Source organism: Anguilla anguilla, chromosome 10 (genome assembly GCF_013347855.1).
Source record: "Anguilla anguilla isolate fAngAng1 chromosome 10, fAngAng1.pri, whole genome shotgun sequence".
NCBI lineage: Eukaryota > Metazoa > Chordata > Actinopteri > Anguilliformes > Anguillidae > Anguilla > Anguilla anguilla.
The window spans coordinates 37,244,061-37,258,653 of NC_049210.1; the positions used below are offsets into that span (position 1 = coordinate 37,244,061).

A 14,593-nucleotide genomic window follows, 5' to 3' on the forward strand; every position below is an offset into this window, starting at 1 on the left:
AATGCACCAGAAGACTGTGGAAGCGCGCTTGTTAAATTACTTAATGCGTGCATGTCTGTGACTAACTACTTTTGGTTACGTGGTGTGTTGAGTTACTCAAGCGTAAACCGTTGCTAATGAGTTAAACAGATCCAATTGACCTGCTTGTCACATGGTAAAAACTGACGCTGATGACATCATGTGTTACCCCTGGATGTTAGGCAGGCGTTTCATTCTCTGGGGATTTCCCTACGCTGTTCCTACCATACATCGGATATCTAGCTCCAGTGGTCCCGTGTTGTAGTGACTGTCTACTTTTTATTTTTAAGTGTATTCAAGTTCTAACTTACAGGGCTAAGTATTGTAAGGTACCCAGCCTTGCTGAGTTTTTATTCTGCTTGGTGTGAGGGTGCTTGCTTTCTTCCTCTATCCCAGTCCCCGGGATAACTCTGTTGCTGTTTGCACTGAGATGTGAATCACATGCAACCTATACATTAGAAGACACTGATGTGTGATGTAGATAATTTCAAACTTTTAATCTGAAGGGGCACTAGGTGATGTGTCCAGGCCAACTGCTGTGAGGGACATTGTGTAGTAACAAGCTACTGCTGAACATTCTCCCCTCAGCACACCTATATGATCACTCTTTAACATTGAGGACCACTGTGTGTGCGATCCTTCCATAACTGCATTACTCCTTCCATCTACGCAATTCTTCCCATACTTTCTGTGTCTCCGCTTCTCTGTCCAATAGCAGGAGTCTGTGGTTTTCACTCCTGTCCACTGTCCAATGGCAGGGGTTGGTGGTTTTCATAGGCAGACGTTAGCTCATCCTCCAATAATTTGAGAAGAGGAACCGCTCACCACCTTTCTGGGGGGCCTGTAGACCCACACTACCAGCCTGCACCTGGGTTTCCTCAATATGTGAAACCAGTGGTTTGAGTTATATTGTTTGTATTGTGACCTTAGTTAAAGCTGTAAAATTGTGTCGGTCGTTGCAATTTGCATTGCATGTCAGACTCGCCGTTACACTTCAGAAAAGGTGTGTTGTAATTGTTCTGTTTTCAGTATCACAAATTATCTTTCGCCCCAAATTATGGACATTTGGTGATGATTAATAAAATTGTAGCCAGTTTCTAAAGTGTGTAGTTTAGTACTGTGTACTTGAAGCAGTAAGGAGAAGTGGAAATAAAAAAGTTGAACCTTGTTTAAAGCAAAGTTCAGTATTCATACCCTTCAGTATTCAATATTCATGCACATGTGAACAGATTTTTTTAAATATGATGAGCTTCCTCATTGACAGACTACTGTGACAGACTACTTGCAATGTGTAGCCTAATGTTGTTCACGCAATCTTGCTTCCTGGAAAAATAAAAAAACACAGTCTGTTTTTAAGACCACACAGGCATGCCCCAGCAAGATAAGCCTGACACTGACTGTCGACCCTCCCCTATAATTGGGCAGAGCCCGATTGTGAGCGTCGGTTGCGAAACGAGCAGTCCCTCGGACGAAAACAAGATCGCTGCGGCGTGTTCCAGCGCGGCTCGCGATGACGGTCCCGAATGACCCTGTGCCACTCTCAGCGAGGACGGGGAAGTCGGTTAGCACGCGCCGTTGCTGCTGCGGTCACGCGGCCCCGCGGGGCCTGTCCTTCGCCGGTTGCGTGACTTTGCGCCGCGCGCCTCGTGAATCATGGGACGTTTTGTCTCTACGGAGGGACGCCCCGGTAGAGCTCGTTTAAATCCAGGCACCGACAAGTCATCCGAGAGCCAATCACGGGGGAGGTAGACGCTGGCAGCGATGTCAAGGCCTCGAGCCCTTTTGAAGCTGCTGTGATGTCATAAGCGTGAGCGAACTCTAAAAGGCTGGGTGAAACCTCCTCCTTGCAGAGCCTTGTGCTGAATGAGAGTTGTCACAAGGAGGGCACGGGTCCGCGGCTTTGAAATCATTAATTTGTTCTTTGTTCATCTAGGGTCTAAGGCTAAGCGGCTGTTCGGGGTCGAAGGCCAAGCAGCGCTTCTGCAGGAACTCGGTCATTTCCCCTCACGCCTCTTAATGAAGTCTGACACCCTCTCTGAGGAGGATGTAGAAACGGGCTGATGGCACCACATCGCCGGATGCATCTGTGCAGTTTTTTTTTTTTTTCTCTTCTTTTTCTTCCTTTAAGTCAGCTCCTGGCTACGCTGCAGGAGAGCATGTCCCTGACTGTCCTTTTCTCGGTTTTCCAGTCACCGTTGAGAATTTTCGCCGTTGGTGTGCGCTACGTCGCGACCCATAGGTTTTTTCGCTCGGGCTCAACGCGCGATGGCTGATTCCCTCGGCTAACTGGAAGACCCGGTGCCTTTGCGGTCGGAATTTCCCCAACAAAACCAGTCTCTGGGTGCCAGTAACGGCTCAAGGCTGGACTTTCTGTAGTTCCCCAGGGTTTTTTTTTTTTTTTTTTTTTGGGGGGGGGGGTTGTTAGTTGGTATAGATCAGACAAACGTTTCTCAATAGAGGGAATTAAGCCTGCGCTGTTCCTTGTGAAAGGATCCCAGGCGAGCGTATGTTGAAATACCCCTCGGGCCTGTTGCACCAGTGTGACAGAAAGTTCCGTAACACTGACACGTCAGCCCTGTTCTGTGACTGACATGCGGTCGGGCAGGCCTGTCCGCTGAAATCCTCTGCTCCTTCCTGCAAGAGTGACCGGCCGTCTTGCTGACTGATCTGCATTAGCCCTGAACTCCTGAGGTTAGCAACCCAGGGAGTTAAACAGGCGCGTGAGAGCGTGCGTTCCTGCTGGAGCGTGTGTGTGTGTGTACAGGGCAAACTTTCGCGCCCTTAATATTCGCTGTCTTTCAGTAAATGGGTCGCGCACGTTCGGTTTCTCTGTCAACAAACCGCGCTGCTCCAGAACAGCACCGGGACCGCTGCTCGGTCGCCACTATTTATTTTTATTTTTTTTTGCGTCGGGAAGATTCTTGGAAATGTTGGCAAAGGTTACTTGTGTTTGTCTTGGTGTTGCTGCAGGGGTTTGCCCAAACTGGTCTGTGCTCTGACAATAGAAACAGGTCCACACCAACCTTTTTGAAAATGTGTCCAGGAAAATTATTGCCATTTAGACCAGCGGTGGATGGGTCATAACCCATGAGATTATTAGGTGACCCTTCCCCCAAACCGTGTCCGAGTTGGCTTACTTACCTGTTTTTGAGTATACAAGTTGTATGCAAATTGTAAACTCAATGGCAGGCAAGTAACCTGTTTCAAACACGGCCGCATTCAAGAGCAGTTTTCACTCAGACCTGGAATGTTAACTCGCGGTTTTCAGCACTGTCTTTCCTCATTTTGATCATTCTAAATCTGCTGAATCAGGCCTGCTAATTAGTACCGTTGGAGTCTCGAGTGCTGTCTTCTCGGAGACTGAATTGTAACTCTGTGGGCCTACCCTTACGAGAGTGCTGATGGCACATTGAGGCCGATAATTATCATCCTGGACTGTGCACTTTCTGCCTTAGAGTGCACATGACTGCACAAACAAACCAGGAGCTGGTACTCCACAGCCACCTGTGTGGCCAGCACCTGAAACGTACAACTTGTTTTTGTTCTTTTTGACGTAAAATCCAGGACTAGCGTGAGTGCGTACAGTATGTGCCTGTGCGTATGCACGTATGTACACAGAGTGCTGTTTAAAAAGCACTGTTCAGCCGTGTAACCTGACCCGTGGGGTGAGAGAGATAACAGTGACTGTTGTAAGATTGCGCGGCTCTGCCGGTGAAAGATGCTCGATTGCAGCTAAGCCACCAAAGATAATGCAAACACGAATACGCTCAAATGGTGGCAGCGCTTCAAGTAAATACGAGCGGTGTGAGTGTGCGCATGTGTGCGTACACTTGAGTGCGTGTTTGCACTTATAGCTAAATCAGAACTCGTGCAATATGCTGTGGATACAGATGAGCAGTTTCTGTAGTTTAAGTGGTTAGAGAATGACTGCTCAGTCTGAAGTTTGTGAGTGAGTATTTTCGCGGTAAATTAAATTAGCTGAGGAGTTCACACACTAGTAAGCTCTCCCCGACTCTTTTTTGTTTCTAAATAAATGAATGGCGGGTTAGCATTGAGGATATAAGTGGGACGATGTGTAGTTTAGATTTGCCCAGACAGGCCTATATGCGGATACAGTTAAATGTGAGTAAGAGTGTGGTTTAGACCATTAGCTGGAGATGTGAGGTAGTTGTAGCCCTTGAGTTTTTGGAAACCTTGCAAAACGCTTAACGTTTGTTTCCTTGTTTTGACGACCCCATTTCGCTGTAGGCTTTTTGGGAGCCCTGTTTTTGTCATTAATAAGCGTTGTCTAAATGGAAGAAGAATGAAGAGATGAGCAAAGATGATGCGTTTATGCGAGGGTATTGGTCTCAAATCTTACGAAGGTCGTCATCTTTTTAAATTGGCAGTTTTAGCGCAGTCTTCGATTTATGTCTCAAAGATCTATTATCATGTGATTCGTATTGTCAATCACATTTTTCATACGTTTTGCTCAGTGATGCACAGTATAAGAGCGGCTTTAGATCCACACGTCACCAAAGGAAGATGGACGAAGCACGCGCCGGTCTTCAAAACACGTACGTTTGACCCGGTGTACGCTTCGGCCATAAAACCGGTTTCCTTTTCTCCCGCATTGACGGCACCGTAAAAAACGCTTCGCGGGAGCCTGCTCCCTTTATCGCCAAACGGGAGCTTTCCTGCTGAAGGCCGGGCGGGTGGGGGGGGAACGGGGCGGACCCGCACTGTTTGCGCAGCGTAGGGCCGATGAACGGGGAGGACTGTGCCCTTCCGCCGTCCTGTCCTGGCGCGCCACAGAGAGCGCTGGTACGACGCCGCGCCGCGCCCCGGGGCCCGTAGCCGAGGGCCCGCCGGCTTTGTGTTTGTGCGTCGAGGCTCGCCGTTTCGATTGTCCCCGCGAACATGGCCCCTTTGTGCTATCGCTAATAAATGTCTGAATCCCCCCCCCCCCCCCACCGCTCGCCGCCCCCTCCATTCACAGGGGACCGCTCGGCCGGACCCGCGACGGGAATTTAAAAAAAAATGAAAATAAGGGCGCCGATTGTGCCGGTCCTGGCGCTTGTCCGGAGCGCGTTTGTCTATAAACGCAAATATACTAGCCAAAACAGGCCGGGTCTGTCGATCGTCCGTGCGTGTAACTCAGCGAGAGCGCTCTGTGTTTTCAGCATATCCGACAGGACGAATCTCGCAAGACCTGCATTCACGTGACGCCAAATAGACTTGCAAATAAACCAAAATCGCTTTAATTGCTGTGTTACCGTCAAGTTTACTGGGTATTTGTTAGTGTAAAGCAGCCCTTTCTGAAAGCAGGTTTAATTATTTTAATTCTTAACAGCTAGCTACTTGTTTTAACACGCGTAAATGTAGCGGAACTATTTTGGTCAGTAGTCATGCCAGCCCCCTTGCAGTGTGCTGACAGGATGCAGTGACATCACAAGGAGGTCACATGTTTGGATGGTGATCAGTCCTCCCTCTTTGTGGTTATAACTTTTGTGTTTGCCCTCAGTTTGGCTTTACCTTCACACAAAACGAGTTTGAAACAGTGAGTCATTTTGGACAAGGCCTTCAAAAGTATATATTGAAAAGCTAAGTTCCGTGAATACGAGAGTTGAAAGACAAGAACAACGAACCAGTCTCAGAGTCCTGTTAGTGTTGTCTCACACGTTTGCAGGGAAATTATTTAAATATATGGTTTGGGTACTTCAGAATCGTAATTGTAGTGGACCATGGCTAAAGTTAAGCAATTTTGTTAGGATTGAGCTTTGACTGGTGGAAATTCATTACAAAACCCTCAGACCTCTGTAATTTTTTTTTGCTCTTTTGTTGCAATGATAACTGAGCTTGTGATTACATTGTGAGGTTGAAATGGTTTCCTTGTGAAGAGGGGGGAACGTTCTCTTGACCTTGATGTGTGACAGAGCCGCGGAGGCGCACCGCGGGCACGGCGTGGGCGACGGCAAACGCCGGCGGCCGTTGGCGGGTTCTTATCTCCCGGTTTCAGGTCTGCGAGCGGGTCAGCCTGCCGGGGGGGGAGGGGGAGCGGGACAGATGTTTGGGGTGGCGACCGCGGCACGGTTCCGTTTCACCGTTCCCTCACTGCAGTATATCTGCAGCGGGCTGTCGCCCTGCAAGCCCCTCCCCCTTCCCCTCTGCACGCGCTCTGTGCGGAATGAGCCAGATAGGCTTATTAAACAGCCCATATGGTACACGGCACATTGACTTTTTTATTTTTTCTATGAGGATAGAAGACACAGTGGGGTTATAACCTTAAAAAGGTGAAGTCTGTTGCTTTGATTTCACCTACTCCTCCCTGATGAAATTCGCCATCATATATGTGTGGCAAAGGTTGTGGTTCACACCGCTTATCTGACTAGTCTGGGACCTGTAGTATGCCTTGGGTGCAGTGTTGTTTACAAGCCCTTACCTTAACAGAGGTTCATTTAGATCTGCCTCAGCTTTCCTAGACCATAATGAAGGGCTGTAATGGATAGGAAATCTCTTAAGTGTCACCGTCTTGAATCTCTCTGTTGCTGTCTTGAAATTGCTCATTTTTATGACGGTATCGAAACACTGCCATAAATAGAACGGATGTAAAACAGTCTGTGTGTGTTACTCAAATGCTTATTGAGGTTTGTTGCTTGTAATTCGCTATGCCCTTAGCTATAAGCGTGATTTTCTTTATGTTTAAGATCTTTTTAAAACAGAATACCTGTCCAGTGAGGTCACCGGTAACAAGACTTACGGTGCTGCAGGACTCTGGAGATGAAGCGGTGTGCTTCCGACAGTACGACTCGAAATCACCAACTTGAGCGGACGACAGTTATCGAGAATAAACAGAACGTTTCATTTTTAAGCGTCCGATGTATCTGCCTTAATGCCTGGCTTTGTGAATGCTGCAAGTGTAATTCAATCTGACTTTTAATTATAATTTTTTTAAACTTTGGGAGTGCTTAACACCAACTGGTTTTAATCTCCCTCACTACGATCAGGCACACCCGGCCTTATGAGGAGGAAAAAAAAGTCCCTCTTGCGACAGAGGAGTCGTCCTCAGACCGATACGCTTTGAACTTCTTCGGGTTTGGCAGCCGTGCTGCAGTACGGTCGAACAAACCCCGGAGATTAACAGAGGAAAACAAAAACAAACACCAGCCCTCTCGCAGTGTGGCTGCACAGTTTGTAACACTTTAGCTGGAAACCTCGGCAGAGTGTCTTAAACCTTCGTTACAGTGTGTTTACACACTTTTTATCAGTTCTCCCAGAAAGACAGCCAGCTCGGTTTGGTGTGAGCTGAGATTTTTTTTTAACCCTTTAAGGTGTAAGGATCACAATTATGTGATTAGAATGTTCTTAACTGAACATTCTAATGCTGATGTCACAATCAGTATTGGTAATTGAAAGCAGTGGAGTTCTAGATCACTGACAAAAAAAAACACTCCTCAAAGGGTTAAAAAGCCAGTGATGAGGGGCATAAACAAACCCTTGCCCCTCGGTTCCGGACGGGTATGGGGTGGCCGCGGTAACCCCCCCCCCCGCCTTTGTGTTTGAAGAGGGTCCCAGAGCCACAGTTACACTGTGTGGTGGTGACTCTGTGAGGTAATGATCATTAGGCTGCTAAAGCCCGATCCCTCCCGGCTCTGTAACGAGGGTCGCCGAACTCAAAGCTGGAGCTTTCATTTGTCATGTTTTACAGCACGCCACTTAAGAACAAGGAAGGACACTGTGGTAAATAAAACATGCGGAGGGAGAGGGAGAGGGAGAGGGAAAGAGATGCAGAGATCGAGACAAAGGGTTACAGCAGAACTTTGGTTGTGGTTGAGGATTACTGTCAGAACTGGGCCCTGATCATAAACTTGGACAAAAGGTATGATCTTCAAAAAAAAAAAAAAAACAAGATTTCATTGCAACACTGCCCTAGTCCACACCCTGAATTACACCTACATTGGTCTATTATTATTATTATAGTGCTGTTACGCAGTTGTTGTTACGCAGTTAGATATAGCAAATGTTGTAATGCATTTCTGTATGTACGCTTTGGCAATATTTGCAAGTGTAGGTTATATTATGCCAAGAAAACATTCTGAATTTGAAATTGAGGCGGACGGATGTGCATGGGGAGACACACACAGGCACGGATGGAGAGGAACTCTTAACCATTCTGCAGGAATACAACCACAAACGGTGCAATGTGTTACCTGTTCCACTTGCAGGCGTCTCTGTTGCACGGGGAGAGCGAACGGCGCGCTCCTTTGGCGGTAGTGCGCGGCGCTCAGATCCGAGCGCTGTTTGTTGTTCACACTTGCCAGGCAGGAGTAACACAGCTCGAGCTGCAGAGAAATGGGTCATTCAAGTCTCTGCTAGTTCCAGCGGCACCGACAGGCCTTTTTCTGCTGAAAACAATCTTTCAAACGTTCAACCGTCAAGACACTCTCACTCTGTTACCGCAGCATTGTCATTGTAACTTTAATCCCTGTAGTATTCTTTATGCATTTCTTTATTTATTTTGCACATAGTATGTATGGTCCACCAGTATTGTGAGTGCTCTCAGTTTTGAACTCCTCTTTGTGTTGCTAATGTGTGTGCAGAGTTGGCTCCCTTTCTTTTATGTTATTTCTGGCATGACATAACAGTGCACAGTTCAATTCAGAGGTACCGTATAGTTAAAAAAGCGGCACATTTGCCATATCGAGGCAAGATTAAGATGATTAGATCAACCATCTTATGGGTTGATGGGTTCATTGAATGGAGAGTTAATGTGTGTCTGTGTCTGTGTGTGCGCGTGTGGGTCTGCACGCGTGTTTTAGATCACGAGAGCAGCTGAACCAATCATCGCGTCCCCGTTCCAGCGTGCCCTTGTCGACTCACTCGGCCGCCCCAGCGCGATGGCCAGTTTTCAGAGCTGAGAGCGGATCAATGCCGTTATTCCCATCTCATCCTCTCTAATAGGCCTATAAACGCCTGACCCATTTGGCTCAAGTAGAGCAGCGCTGCTTGCCTTCCTCTGGTGTCTGGCATCCAGGCTCAGCGCCGGGGATAAGTAATATGGATGCTTTACCAAAATAAGCAACAGGATCCCGCGGGGCCCCGTTTGTCTAAAATAGGCGTTTGTCCGAGGGAACATCTCCCCTATCGGCGTTTCGGTTTTTTCACTTTTCTTTTGTCTCCTCCGACTATTGGCTGTAATGTTCCTTTTTTTTTTTTTTCTTCAAGAAATTTTGGGAAAGCGTTGCTTGGACCGCTTTATCTTGCGCGCCTGAAGTGTCGCTGAGGGTCTCGATAGGATTGCGGTCGCGCGGTCCTTTCGCACGACCTTCGAGCGCTCCGTCTCCAGGGCTGTACTAAACAGATGTTCGCGCGGTTTGGTGCTAACGCGAAAGGGACGTCTCTGCTAGATAAAAAAACGCCTTAAACTAATGACTTATTGAGTCACTTGCGTCTGTTAAAGTAAACACTATTTAAAAGAGACAGTGTACCTCACTGCCGACAGTTTCCTCAATTGAATAATATTTCCAGAATTGTAGTTAGCCTGTTTACTGACTTTATTCTTTCTCGATTATTTATCGGATTCCATGTCCCCAAACGGTTTTGGGCATTACGAGGTTTAAAACGTACGGAGAATGTCCAGGGCTCACCATTCTGGAGCTTTTTTTTTACTGCTTTGTTCCTGTTGATTGTGCAATTTCTAAAACTCGCAAGACCAGCAAATTCACTTAGATGGGTGTCACAAGGAGTTACAGGAAGTGTAGCCATTGAGAATTAGACTAAGGGTTAGCCCATATGAATACTGTATTTTACAGAGAGAAAATAAGGTAATATTATGGGTGTGATGCATTTAGCCCAAATTCTGTTAATTGGTTCACTGTATTTTTATTGCTGTTGAGCTGAAGAACAAAACCTTTGAAGTATAAATGTATTGTTGTAAATGAATGTTAATCTTGTCTACTGAAATCATTGTATTGTATTTGTACCAAATGTTTTCATACTTTTAACAGGCGTCTGTCACAAGAAAACATTTTACGATGGATTAACGCATCTGTGTGGTTACTGCCACTGTGTTGAGGTAATACAGGAGCATTTTTCAGTGATTGGAAAATTACCCGCATTCAGAGCAATAGAGAATTAGGCTAAGTCTTAAAAGCACATTTTCTCAAACACTGGGAAATTGCCTCCCTTGGGTCTTATTTGTAGCTGCTGTTACAGTATCTGTGTGAGAGAAAAAGCCTCGGCTTTGTGGCGGAGTTTAATTTTCCCCTAATAGAGCTCTTCAAACGCAACCCCCTGTGAGAACACAGGGAGCCGAGATATTAAAGAAAGAAAACACACACACATCAAAAGCCGACTTAAGATGCGTCCCCCCTCACCAAAATTTCCGAAGATGGGCCGACTGCTTCAAGGAGGAGAGCGCCGCTGGATTTATGGCGTGGAACGTTCCAGAAGAATGACAGGTCATCTCGCCGGCCTGTCAGGAAGTGCAGAATCTCTCAGCTGTACACCAAAACCAGGCCCGCTCCTATTTTTAGGCTGCCGGCCTACTCCGGAGATAAATTTATGAGCATCATTATGGTGTAACTTCGGAACTCCCTGGGGAAACAGATTAAGCAGTGTTCTTCACAGATATTTGACTCCCCGATGTGGCTCGTGGAAACGTGCTTACGTGTTTGCGGGAAAAAAAGGCGGGAAAGATCTCAGTCGGGATCCAAAAATAGGTCCAAACAACCAGGCTGGAGGAATTTTCGCAGACCTCGGTAAAATGGCGTATTTGATGTGAAATGCTGGCTTCCATATTGTGTGAAAAGTCTGACCGTGCCCTCTTACAACCTAAAGCTATTTTCTTCTCAGCCTTTTGAATGTAGCAAATAATAACAAACAAACAAACAAAGACGCTAAGATGGAAAGATGCGTCTGTGCTAGGATCATATTCATTTTGTAAATTGTGGGAATTGAGTTGTGCCTATGTTCTGGTTAACGATTAATGTAAAAAAAAAAAAATGGGATGCTTTTTTTACATGTGTTTTGTGCATTCCATTCTCCTAGCTGAACATTCTAAGCCTGATGTGACAATCAACAATCACTACCAAAAGCAAAGGAGTTCAAAATTTTGAGGAAAAAAAAAAAACCTTCCAAAAAACCAACTCTTCAAAGGCTTAGCTAAATGGGTTGTGCTTTGTGCATTCCATTCTTGAGGCAAATGTTGACTAAGTCTCATGCACACTTGGTGACATTTGGAAATTGTCAGTGATCAATGCATGGACACACCCAATTACTGACAGCAGCTGAATGGGAGTGGGGGTGACGCCACACAAGTTTTCAGCACCCCCCACCCCCACCCCTATTCTTTTAGAGCATGACTTTTCCAGTTGGTCTGCATTGTTCACGTGATGATCATATTTTTATTTTCTTTGGCTGGTGAAACCCAGCTGAGTCTAGTGGAATTTCAAAGTATTGATTCCACAGAAAGGCAGCATATTTGGGTTATTTAAATGTCGCAAGTAGTATACTTTATATTTTATATTTATAATATATTTTTAAAAGCGTGTTTTTATTTTGTCTCTGTTGGGTCCCATCAGTGTCAGACTTTTGTCATTGCATTTGACCTACGTCAAGGTCAGATGCTAAACGTCGAAGTGACAGGCGGGCGGGCATCTTCATAGCTAGACGTAAGGGCACAGCGTTTGAATTGGGGAGATTAAAAGTGTATTATGGCCCTTCCTTACTCTGTCCTGGTGGCTTATTAGTTTCCATTTCATTGGTTTTTTGTTTTAGTGGGCGGGGCTAAAAACGCGTGTGAAGGTTTCCTGTATTTAAAAATCCAGCTCTGCATTGCCCATTTCCCTCTGAAGGAAACATTTCTTGAACTCTCTAACGTTCCCCCTGCGGACAGTGCAGTGTAATTGGTGTGATCAGCAGAGGTTTTATATTCTTTGCTGAAACTTTGTAAGGTGCCCTGTGCTGAATCGCTGTAACTGAAGTATTTTGAGGTGACGCACGTGTGGAAGCACTTAACCACCTCTCCGCTGTTGAACCGAGCCACAAGCTCAGGAAATTCACTCTTGCTGTGATTTTTTTTTTTCTGGGTCCAAGGGGGGGGGGGAGGAGGCTTGCTGTGGAAATATTTTTCCACGCTCCTGTTTTCATTTCCACAAGCAGGGGTTTTCTGTCGGTTGCGAACACTTAAATCAAGGCTCCGGGAACAAGGGTTGCGGAGATGTGTCCCAGAAGCAGTACCGCCGTCACTGTGAACTGAAATTAATGCAATATATCCTGCCTAATCTGTTATGCACTGCTGAATTCACATTCGTCCGTTCTGAAAAGTAGCAGCAGTGGGAATCTGTTGCTGACCAATTCATCCTTGAGGAATACCGCTTCCTGTGCCTAAATAAAAGGGGGGGTGGGGGTTCAGAGGAGAAGTACTGGCCTTGGGAAAAGGATGAAGAATGCGGGAGTATCCCAGCAGAAATATGGAAAACCTGGAATTCTCGGAATGTCAGAGCGGCGGTCTTCGCGCGCCGGAAAACGTACGACCCGCCGGGCTCTCGCCTCTCGCTCCCGGGGAGGACGGCGGCGCTCGGACCCGCGTGCCGAGGCCGAGCGGCCGGGGGGGGGAAGGGCTCGCTCCCAGATTGACCCGGCATTCCTTCCGCGCGGTCGCCGTGTCATCGGACCCCTATAGGAATGCGCGCCGCGTAGGCCCGCGCAGTCTGTACCTCGGCTGTTTGACTCGTTCCCATGAGAAAGTTCTGGAGAGTGCATGCGGATGGAAAGGAGGGGGAGGCTCCTGCGGAGGGGAGATGGGGGAGGAAGGAAAGAACCTTGGGCCCTCCGCTGTGCCGGCGCTTGAAAGAGCCCCGCGCCTCGTCCACGCGTCCTTTGTTTTCGGACGGTTGTGGGAGGTATCTGGCAGAAAAGGGAAGTAGAAATGAGCTGCTGGAGCGCGTCCGTCCCTGTGGATTAAGCTAATAAACGGAAGGAAGAACGCACCGCAGCCCAGAGTCTGAATGGGGTTTTCGGGAGGTCGCCGAAAGGCCTCGCGTCCGACGGGTCGCGCCGGCGCGCGCTAGCAGGGGGGCGTAGGTCACGTCTGCACATTTGCAGTTGACCGCCAAAGTCAGAAATGATTGAATCCGACTCACCTGGAAAATAGTTCACTAGTCGTTTGGTCACTGGGCCACTCCACACGTCTATGGGGTTGCAGACCCGAACCACCAAGAAAAGCCCTGTTGTTCTGTCCAAATCTCACCTGCCCATCTTTAATGTGAGGCAGATGTATTAATTTCTCAAAAACATAATGTTTGATAGTCACCACAATATCTCATGGCTGCTGAAGACATACTTGCAAGTGGGATTCCAGATGTTACTGAGTTTAATAGTATTAGGGGCATGCCCAGGCTGTGCATTATGGTGCAGAGGGAATATGACCGGAGGCTGAAAGCGTGTGGGAGTTCCATCTGAAGCTGCTGGAGAGGGGCGGGGGAGAGTGGGAGTGGGGGAGGGGGGGGGGTGGCTGGGCGCGGCACGAGAGCACAGCCAGTGTCAGCAGTGACATCACCGCTCCGACACAGAACATCTGCAGGGATGACCGATAAGGATCAACCCAAAGCTCTCTCTCTCTTTAGATGGGGTGCCCCCCCCCCCACCCCGCCCCCCCTCTCAATGGTATATCCCATTCCACTCCTTGGCGCGCGGACCGCAAAGTTCTCGCCGTAGCGACACAGGAGAAGTGTTCTCCGCTCGCTGTGCGCTCCGGTTTGTTTGGCTTGGTGATGTAATAATGGGCCTCGGTGCGGGAAAATTCCGCAGCAACGTCAGGGTTCTTCAGCTAGAAGCGGTGGCAGCGGCTGCCTCCGGAGGAGAGAAGCTCGCTCTCCGTTTTCCCTCTCTGCGATTTGGCCCGTCTGTCGCAGCAGAAGAAATCTTCACGTCTCTCAGCAAATGAAATCGGAGGAGCTCGAATCGCTGGCCCCGTTAATAGAGCGGTACTCTTTGTCAACGGACGTCATTCCGATTTACCGCCCCTTACTCAGTTCGCTGACTGGGGGGTTTGAGTATTAAAATGTTCAACTGTTTACTGCTCTTTCAGTGCAGCTCTCGTTAAATCTTACAGGACAGTTTTTTGAAATCTTATTTTCCACATTAGACTAAATAAAGTAAGCTCTGAACGAACCAATAAAGGAAACGCACACTCCAGTGCAATACTCGTCTACGCAAGTGAGCTAACTGAATTCTGACCTAATTATCTGGCTAGAGAACAATGCTGTGGCAGTTTTTTTTGGGGGGGAAAGAATTGGAACTTGGCCTCCCGATGGCCGTGATGCTATCTGGGTAAATGTATAAAGCTAACTAATTCAGCCAGTTGAAAACCCCTCACAGAAATGATGGACTCGATGACTTTAGTAGATGGATTAAATAGAGCAGCAGAAGAAGCGATTAGCTCTATCCGCTTAGACCTATCCGACCGTCGCTTCGTGTAGAAAGATTTAAGCTGAGGAGACTGAAGGGTTCCAGCCTCATAATGGCCCCCTTGATTTTTGTAATGACCGTCCGGTCATGTGAGACTCCCCATCGAGGTCAATGGGACCGGCCG

General features: G+C 47.5%; 1 protein-coding gene across 7 annotated transcripts in view; it reads left to right on the forward strand.

Moving 5' to 3' along the window:
• The window catches only part of bmp2k (BMP2 inducible kinase), a 44,858-nt gene that overhangs the window by 1,194 nt on the left and 29,071 nt on the right, over nucleotides 1-14,593 (forward strand). The gene's annotated exons all lie outside the window — the stretch shown is intronic.